This window comes from Heterocephalus glaber, unplaced genomic scaffold, assembly GCF_053883595.1.
Source record: "Heterocephalus glaber isolate CG9 unplaced genomic scaffold, H.glaber_assembly_v1.0 deba00001689, whole genome shotgun sequence".
In the NCBI taxonomy this organism is placed as follows: Eukaryota; Metazoa; Chordata; class Mammalia; order Rodentia; family Bathyergidae; genus Heterocephalus; species Heterocephalus glaber.
In genome coordinates, this window is record NW_028258414.1 from 14,561,483 (window position 1) to 14,571,902 (window position 10,420).

A 10,420-nucleotide genomic window follows, 5' to 3' on the forward strand; every position below is an offset into this window, starting at 1 on the left:
CTATTAAAGAAGGGACAGATTGAGGGTTCATTTGCCTGGCTCAAGATGTGACTGGATTTTGCCTCCAGGACCATTTGTAACCAGCCCTGTGAAAACCAGTGAGTGGATCCCATCATCCACCACTCAGAGGGAGGAGCTGGGGTGGTGCTGGAGAGGTGTGGCAGGAGCCTGGGGTCACCCTGCCTCTTCTGCTGGCTCTGCACAGGGTCTTCTGCCTGCATGCACAGCCTTGGACAACGCTTTCCGTGGGGGCTGTCTAGGGAGTGGCACCTGCCTTTCTCTGTCCCAGCAGGGTGCTGCTCAGTGGGATGTTGATACAAGTAGGTTCACAGCCGGCCAATGTCTAAACATCCAAAGACTTGCAAAGCACAAGTCCCAAACAGGACTGAAGCCAAAGTTTGCCCAAGAAGTCAACTCCCCTAATCTTCAAATGCAAGGGCCACCGAGAAGCAAAACAGGAAGTGTCACTGAGGGCTTGGTATCCTTCCAGATTTTTCTTCAGGCTTGTACACTATTGTACATATTGTTCTGCACTTTGTTTTTGCTTTTCTTTATCATTTTCCCAAGTCAGTTCTAGAGTGCCATCCTCTTTTTAAATTGATATGTAACAATCTAATATTTAATATCCTTATGGTATGGCTCCATGCATTTTTACACAAGCATTTATGTGATCACTACCCAGATCAAGATATAAAACAACTTTGTTGCCAGGGGGTGGTGTCGCATGCCTATAATACTAGGTACTACTTGAGAGGCTGAGGCAGTAAGGTCACAAATCCCAGGCCAGCGGGGGTGACTTAGTGAGACTGTGTTTTGAAGTTAAAAGGGCTGGGGATGTAGCTCAGTGGCAGAGTGCTTGCCTAGCATGTATGAAGCACTGGGTTTAATCTGTAATATCACATACACGATAGATATATAGATAGGTATGACAGATACATAGAAAGAAAACAATTCTGGAATCCCAGAAAGTTCCCTAGTGCCCCTTGCCAGTGATTAGCTCAACCCAAAGATATTATTGTAGTTGCTTTCCCCACAGATTAGTTTCACTTATTCTTGAACTTGATATAAATAGAATCCTGTAGTACATGCTATTTTGTGTCTAGTTTTTTGCAAAGACCCACTTCATTCTTTTTAAATGGCTATATAGTATCTCATAGTGCTGCTCTTCTAGAATACATTTTACCATAGTTGTATCCATAGTTGGATACAAATAGTGCAGCCTTGTGCTCCAGTTTCTGCAAAAATGGAGTCCTAGAAATGGGATCTCTGGATGCATTTGAAAGGCTGGTGGAATTGTCACGGTTTGGGCTGGCTTTCTAGCCAGTCACATGTAAGAATGTGCTAGAGAAGAGCCCTGGGCCACTAGCAAACTGGTTTCTAAACAGGGAGAGAGCTGTGTTTGGAATTCACAGCCTAGCTGGGCTTCCAGGGATGGACGGGGTGTGAGATCCCTTCCTCCCACCCCTGGGGGTCTTCAGTTTCTGCCTGTGGGTTGCCTCCTCAGTGCCCCAGGAGCTGCCTGTGTTCCTGAGGCCCCAGCCCTGGGACTGGGTGTCAGCGTCTTGCTGGGCAGTGAGCGGGGTGTGGTTCATTAGGATCTTGTTGGATGCCGGGCCTCACGGCGATGAAATCTGCACCGTGTCCCAGCATGCCCATAACCTGCCATTTAGCACCACCAGCTCCAGATAATTGTGGTGGCCCTGCTTCCTTACTAAGGCCGTGCTTTATGAGAGCAAAGAAAAGCCCAGGTCTCAAGGGGCAGACATCCCAGCCCCAGACTTGAGGCTGATGACCTTTACTCCAGCCATGCTCTAGCATCTGAGCAGCAAAATATCCCCGTTCCTTCTGCTAATGTGTCCTCTCCACCCTCATCACCCTCCTCCAGACAGATTTCCTCATTGTTCCTTTCAGGTCAAAGCCCCGCCTTGCATTGTGTTTCAGTTCATAATAGGTCAGCTTTCACCTCCTCAATTCTGCACATTATGCGCCTAGTAATACAGACCCAGATTCCATTAGTCCAGTTGTCTTCAACTGTGGCTGCCCATTAGAATCACTTAGGGAATTTTTAATAACAGTAGAGCTTGGGCTCTCTCCCCAGAAGTTCTGATGCAATTGTTTGAGATCATTGCTAAATATTTGATGTGCATGTCCCAGGGGTTCCAGCTTGGCTTGCAAGTTAATGCAAAATAGAATTCAGAGGGCAGACTTCGAGCTGAGGCACCTGAGAGGGGCAGCTGTTCTCAGTGATCATAGGCAACAACACCAAAAGACTTGTTTTCTAATTAAGGGAAGCACAGAAAATACAGTAGCAAAAAGGTTGGGAAAGTGACCAAGCTTAGGGCCCCAGCCCCAGGTTACGGAGTGCAGGGAGAGCAGGAATTCCAAGCTCCTGCCATCAATCGGGCTCTGCGGGAGGGAAGAAGGACGGGTGGCTCCCACAGGTGATGGTTAGGCTACTTCTGGCTGTTGCAGAGGAAAGAGGCCCCCGCCTTACGCTCAAGTCCCCTCTTTCCTTCCCCTGCCTGCCCTTCTCCCTCTGTGTCTCTCTCTGTGGCCCCCAGGCCTCGGAAGTGCACAGTCGTGTGGCAGCTTCTGGCTGCCTCTTCCCTCCAGCACTGAGAGCTCCACAGAGGGAAGGACCATCGGTCTGCTCCGTCACTGTCAGTCTGCACTGTGGCAGCCTCAGCGGAAACAGCCCTCTCCCTCACGCTGCCCCCACTCCATCTTAGGTGTGGCCCCTCCCCAGGGCATCCTGGGCTCTTGCTACACCACAGATGTGCAGTATAGGGAGGCCGAGGATAGTGCCACCCTCCACCCCTAACTTCCTGCACTGTCTGACCTCCAGTTCCGCTCAGTCTCAGGATGCACCTGCCTGACTCTGCCTACCTGATCCCCAAAGACACAGGCCATTGCTGCCCCTTGGTCCCTTGTTTCAGTCCCACCTCCTGAAAAAGTTCCAGCACAGTGTGAGCTCCCCATCACTGAGGTGAAGAAGAGGGGCTCCCTAGCTCCGTGAACAGCCTGCCAGCCACTGCACTGATGTTTTGCTGTATTTGCTAAGATAATTGAGTGTAATTTGCTGCTAATGAATGGATGCCCTTCTTGTTCCCATCGCTTTTGTAATGGCATTGAGGCCCACGTGCTTGCTGATGGCACCCTCAGTGGACATTCTGGGCATGGGAGCTGGCCAGGGTACAGAGGTTGCTCAGCCTTCTTCGGTGACCAGGAGGAGGCCCTTGGTGACCTGGGAGGCATGGCCAGGGTACTGATTTCCTTGAGGTTTATCTGTGTTGCTCTTCTGTGTGGCCAAGAGGATCTGTGCCACCCCAACAGGAGGATGTGCTGGGGCTGGGGGTTCCATGCCTGGGACATTGGTGGGTGAGGACCATGCATTCTCTTTTGTCAGGAGATGGCTGATGAAGGAGTGGGGGCATGGCAGGTATAGGGGAGAAGGGGCCAGGGGAATGATGGTGGCAGCAGCTCCACATCCCATATTCAGTCTTGGCTCCAAGCCTTTGCTCAGAATCTCACCCCCCCCCCCGGCCCCACCCTCTCCTCCCATGCCCTGCACATCCCACTCCCTCCCTCCTCTTTTCCCCAGGGCTCTGCGCCTTCCCCAGGCCTTTCCCATCCATTGCTCCCTGGGAGGGAGGCTGTCCTCTCTGCCCAGCACAGCAGATCTGCACTGTCTTTTAGACCTGGGTGCAGAGAGCCCATCTGTGATTCACTCTGGGCAGGAAAGGACCCAGACCCCATGAATTCCAGACTCTGACTGTGGCTGGAATTTACTTCTGCACTCACTATGAAAAAAAAGGATTTCCCAGCAAAATAAATAATGTAAATGAGGCTGCCAAAGGGAGCTTAACTTATTTAAAGGAATAATCTATTTAAAAAATCTTTTAGAAGCCCCTATTTACCAGAAACAATTGATATGCTAACTGCACCTTAAAAAAAAATTAGCAGAGAAGGCTCCTTAGGCTCTGCTGGCCAGTGGCATGCTCTGTGTGGTGAGAACAACCTGTCAATGCCCAGGGAGCTGGGCACTGGATGTTGTGTGTCCTTGTGGGCTGCAGCTGTACCATGTGGTCAAGAGTACCCACTTCTGGGCTGCGGATGTAGCTTAGTGGCAGACCACTTGCTTGGCCTGGCATACAGAGGACCCTAAGTTTAATTCCCAGCACTGAGAAAAAGCGTACCCCATTTCTTTGGTTGGCTAAAATAGAAAGAGATTCTCTACAAGACAGAGCCATCATGGGGCCACCTCATTTGCCCTTTCAGTGTGAACGGGTGGCTGTGTGCACAGGGCAAGAGATTTGACCTGAGGCCAAGGTTGAGGGGATGGATTTTTCAGACAGGGTGAGTGTGGTGGGGGCAGGATGGAGATGGGGGCAGGATTGTTCATTGCATAGCCCAAGACTGCTCTCAAAGAAGCAGCCATGCCTGCTGAGTACCAGCACAGCACCTCAGCATAATTCCCCAGCCTGGGATTGATGCTGCTTTCTCAGTTTAATGGGTTTACTGGCTTCGAGAAGAGGAAGAAACTCTTTCTTGGGGAGAGGGGCTGCACTGGATGTGGCTATATATGGTGCCTCCATCCTTGCCACACTCCCTCCAGAGGGACAATGGTCCAGCACACAGGGCATCCAGCTTACCCTTCCCCAGACTCTGGCCAAGGGCATGGCAGGTATCCAAGCTGCCATTTCCTGCAAGGGCTGGGTCAACCCAGCAAACTGGGCTTTTCCACTTTGCATTCCCCAGAGGGCAGCCCCTCCCAAGGAGTAAATATTGGATCAGTGGTGGTGGCAGTAAGAACTGAAACCATAGGGACCCCTCTCTTCCCAGACTCCCCAACCTCCTCCCTGCTCCTGTGGTTTTCCTAATAAACACCTCTAAAATATTTATGAAGGCAACTTCAATGAAGTAGCACAACATCACCTTAAAATGATTTTCTTCTACTCAGTATTTTGGGCACAGGCTCTGGTTTCCAAGCTCCTGAGGGCAGCCCTGTCTTGGGGGGCACTCAGGGCTCCCCATGAATGAGCTTAGCAGTAGGAATCATCCCTCTCTCAGGTAAAGCGAGGCTAGACCTGGTGGCAGATATGGAAGTGTGCTAGTGTGACAGGCTCAGGAGCTGGAGTCTGGAGGAAGTGGGGGAGACTAGTCCAGATTTCGGAAGAACCGACTCACGGAAGGCTCAAGACTGAATGTATTCAGAACCATGGACAGCGCCTCCAAGCTTTGCCCCCCGGGGGAACTGAAAAGCCTAGGATTTGGGGAGTGTGAGTAGGGTCTGTACCCCGCTTTGTTCACAGGGACAGTCAGGGCGCTGTAATCTAGATGCTGCTGCTGCTGGACATCATGGATCGGTCGGGAGGGGCTTGGCCACTGAACTGTTGGTGGCTGTTGGTGGCAGCTCTGGGCAAAAAGCTCATGACACTATTGCGTCATGGTTTGTGCACATGTTGTGGGGTGGTTTTCAATCTGCATGTGGTCCCAGACTCATCCCGCTGGCCTGTGCAACTCCAAGCATCCCGTCCTTCTCTCACAAACCTCGGAGATGCTGGTAGAAACTTCTTCCCCATTCTCCTCCCTCTCCCCAGCCAGCAGGAAAATCAGTCCGCGTCTTTCAGGCATGCAGACAGAGAGGAGTCCCTGCTACAGAAATCTGGGGAGGAAGTTTCTACCTGCACCCCACTGGCCCCCAGCAAAATCTCTTTCTAACAAGAGCTGTTTTCATCCGCATCACTTAAAGCCCAGCGCTGCTCTAATTACGTGTCAGGCTGGAATCAGACAGGAAGCATTTTAATTATTAATTTGAAGTGTGCTGAGCCTTGTCTGGCGGGACCTCATTAGCAGCACCTCAGTCCTCCCGGCCTTCCCTAGCAGCCCGAGTGTCTTCCCACCCCAACCCAGGGTCTGCATCGCCCGCTCTCTTGACCTTCCTTACCTCTGACTCTGCATTGCTCTTCCCTGTTTCCCCAATTTCCCCAGGCTCTTTGGACAGAGCTTCCTGTTTCTGTTTGGATGCAGACTGAGGCCAGGCAGGTCAGGCAGGGCCTTTGGGTTTTCTGACTCGGGCTTCTTTTCTTTGCTCTTTGGCTGCTGGTGGAGGCGGCTCCTGCAGGGCTGTCTCACCTACTGTGGGCCATCTTCATGCCTACCTCATCGAAAGTGACACAGCTCCTTCAATTTGTTGCATACAGTAGATGCTCTGAAGGAGCAGTTTCCCTGTTCCATTTACAGCCAGGCATGGATGTGGCCTTCTTGTCCTGCAGCCATGCTGCTAGTTCTGTCCCAGGCGAGGGTCTAAAAACATCCCTTTTCCTGTTTCTCTCCTGTCTGCAATCAAGGAAGATTTGTCTTGTGCTCATTGGCTTTTTTCTTTTTAACCTCTGACACTCCTGTGGTGACAGAGGAGGTGACTATCCCAGGCACTGGAGCTGTGTGTGACCCCTCCATGTCCCACCTCTCCTATCCTCCCTTCCAGCTCAAGGGGTCACTTGGCCATGCCTCCCACCCCCGTGCAGATGTCCTGTTTTACTTCCTGTCCCTAAAGTCTCTGGGAACAAAAATGGCTTCCATTCCCTATCATGTGTGGTCATCTATGGGGCAAAGAGACAAACCTCTTCTAAAGGACAGCTTGTTAAAGTTTCCAGGACACCACTCGTCCCAGAGGGCCCAATGGCCCCAGTGGCTAGCTGTCCATCAGGGTGTGCTCCATCTGCCTTCCTGCCCTGCTCTGTGATAACTGTCCCTCTCTAGGCCTTGCAAACTGTCTCTAGGGACAGCTGCAGGAGCCTGCTGGGACCTTGCTCCTGAATCAGGATGCTTCCCCAGGCCAGGGGGACAGGGAGGCAGAGTCTTTGAGTGGGAAGCAAACACTCAATGCCGGTTTCATTCAGCCTGGGGCTTTGTACAATGTTGTCACAGAGGCGTGATGGGCTTCATATCCTTAAGAAAGCAAAGCCCTGAGAAGTTCAGGCAGTGGTGCCAGGCCACACAGCCAGAAGGAGATGGAGCCCAGTTCAGCCTCGCGTTTCTCTTACTGCAAAGTCTGGGGCCTTGCAATGTGTCACACACAGGGTCCTTCCTTGCCATTTGGTCTGGGATGCAGGCAGCTTCTAGATCTGGCCATGGGGTCCGATCATGAGCCTCAAGACCCTGGGATGTAACCTGTCTGGTCGGGGTTGCCATGGAACCTGTCTTCTGCATCTGAAATTTTGGGATGGGGTCTCTAGCTGGGGTATGGGGAAGTGTGTAGAAATTATGTCCTCTTGGGACCAAACTGCAGGCAGTGCAACCCTTTCAGTGGGTACCTGTTCTGTTCCCTACAGGAACTGCCTGGACCATAGTGTGTGGGGGGGATAGGGTGCCAGGGGCAGTTGGGGACCCAAGGAAGAGGCACGAGGAGGCTCTGAACCCAGCACCAGAAGGTACTGGCGGTCTCAGCTTGGGTCAGGGCCATGTGTCCTTGTGGCCCCGTGCAGAAGTCAATGTCCCACAACTCTCGGGGACATAATTCCTGTGGTGTCCTCTGGGGGCTGTGGGTTCATCCCCAAGGGATACAATATGAACGGGCTGGGGTAGAGACAGAAAAAGGGTACAGACTCATGGGGGGACATCTTGGAGCAAGGCTCCTGGCAAAGCCTCCCAGGCCACCGGCACAGGGGCTGGAGGAGGTGGTGCTGATGTATTTAACCAGGCTGCTCATCTAGTGCTCCACTGGCCTTTGGAATGCACACAACTTGTGGGGAAAGGGCACTTTGCCAAGCAAAGATTCACTTGACTGACATCTCCCAATATCCCATCCATTCCTTGACTGATGGCAATTACTTGGTGAACAAATGATCCCAGTGGGTTGATGAAATAGCAACAAGGGCTGTTTGATTTGAAGATTCCTTTATTAAAAAGTGTGCAATCATCCTTCAGCTTTGAGATGATGCTCTGAATTAAAAAAAAGTAAAACTAAAACCAAACCAGCCACACAAAAACTAAAACTGGGTATTTCTGAAATTCCAGCAGAGGCCAGCTGCTTCTAAGAACAGCAGGACCAGGCAAAGAGCCCCCCCCAGACCTCTACTCCCCCAGGACCCAGAATGATAGGCCCCTTCTTTTGGCACATCTGCAGGACTCATTATCCCCATGTTCCACACCTAGAGAGGGGCCATGTGCCAGGCCAACTGGCTTCTGGAAGCACATCAATTATTCCTCCCCTCAAGGGCTTCAGTTCACTAGAGGAGACAGCTCCGTGTGTGTGTGTGTGTGTGTGTGTGTGTGTGTGTGGTTAAACCTTAGTGCAGAAGTGAGGGTAGACTGAAAGTATGCTCAAGATACTGCAGGGCAAAAGGGAAGGGATGTCATAATGAAAGATGAATTTGGGGAAGTATATCAGTCACTTTCTTGTTGCTGGGACAAAATACCCAACACTGGAAACTTACAGGAGAGGTTAATTTTGGCTCATGGTTTTTGTGGGTTCCATCATCCATATCATCCATAGTTGGCTGACTCCAAGGCAGAAATGGCATGATGGAAGGGCATGGCCAAGGGAAGCTACTCAAACCATGGTGGGTAGGAAGCAGATGGAGAGAAGGGCGGAGCATGGGACAAGAATTCACCATTCTAGGTCATGTGTCGGGAGCAATGCTACAGTTTTAGGGTAAAATCATTTGGTTAGCCTAGTTCTCCTGCCTACAGAACAGCTATGGCATTCCAAGACATAATTCCATTTTGGCCTCCGGTCACAACTTGAGACCTCAATGATCCCGTGATGCTGTCATTCTACGGGACAAGATTACACCAGCTGAAAACATCCTGCGAGGAACAAAATCTTCATCTACTCAGTTCCTCATTGTTCTTGGACTGTTACATCTTGTTTACGCGGATGTACTGAACTCTCTGCAAGTCATCTGTTACCTTTGTTTCTCCCGATGTACTGAATAAAAGGTGCGGTAAGCTGGGGGCTTTTGTCTTTGCCGCCCAGAGCAGCACTGATCAGACCCAAAGCTCAGCTTCTTCTCAGTCTCATTTTTCTACCTTTCCTGTAATTCGCCATGTGCTGCCGTGGCTCGCAGGAGACCAGGACTAACTGCAGAGGTTCTGGTAACGTCCCCTCTCCCTGTACCCTACATTTGGAGCCCAACTTGATGTGAATCGGATCCAAGGGTGAACTCGCCTGTGAGACAAACTCAGAGTAAAAGAGACAGCACATGGATCTCCCAGGACAATTTCCAGCCTTGGACGAGGGACACTGGTGGTAAGTGTGTCCAGCTGGGGGTAATTTTCTATCTTTGCTGAGTTACAACTATGGGTCAGTCTCTGTCATCGGAGCAGCATAACTTTGCCAAATTACTTAAGTGGCTGTTAAAGCAAGCTATGTACCCAGTACCTAAGGATGCTGTGATAGATTTGTTAAAAGACATACAAATGTACGTCCCATCTTTTCCCCAGGAAGGGACAACTAACTTAATAGCATGGGAACGTGTAGGTATGGTTCTCCGTGAGGCCTGGCGAAGGGGTGATTGTCTCCCCCCTCTCTCCGCCCCGAACGCTCCCGACTTGGGCCTTAGTCCACTCTGCTCAGAGGTCAGAGATGCTAGTCATTATATTTGTGATTGAAAACTTCCTTCCCCAACCTTTTAATATTTTAAGTGTTTCCTCTTATGCAGTTTGGTTGACTCAAAGACTGGAAGGAGCTATGGTCTGCTCTACCTTAGAATCTAAATTATTAAACTTGTTTTTAAGATTACAAAAGGCCATATGTCAAAAAATTGCTCCTGCCTTAATAACTTGGGGGAGAGGTTTTGCCTGTGTCCTAACAGATAATGATGAAACCTTGTGGCTGCCCTCCCGGAATGTGAGTCCGTGGGTCACACCGGTGGAACCACCAACATCTTAGAGAATGGGTGATACCACCCCGGCTGACAGCGATGAGCCAGCTGCGCCTGAGCGACCCACCTCACCAGCAACGACCAACAAATCCACAGTGGGGTCCAGGATTGAGATGATGCTCCCAGAGGAAGAATAAATATAGATTAAGGGGGGGGGCACCACTTGAACATGTTCTTTTTACATTTATAGGTATAAAAGTGCTTGCATTCCTTCTGATTCTAATCTCAGGAGATCTCTGTTAATCGACTACAAAAGTTTTTGACCAGTCTTATATACAATTATAAACCTAAAAATCATAAAAGGAATATTATAATTCAATTTGGCCAAATATATTTGAGTGCACTCTAATTTTATAAATTGTCTTATATGTTTGTCTGTTGTCTGTTTGTCCATTTGTACAGTTGAGATCAAAATTTTATTTTTCTCCTCTTTTCCTTTTGACCATTTGGGAAAAAAGTTTTTCCTTAAAAGATATTCACCTATGGCCAGGGATTTAGCTCAGTGGTTCTGCCACCTGCCTTGCAACCACAAG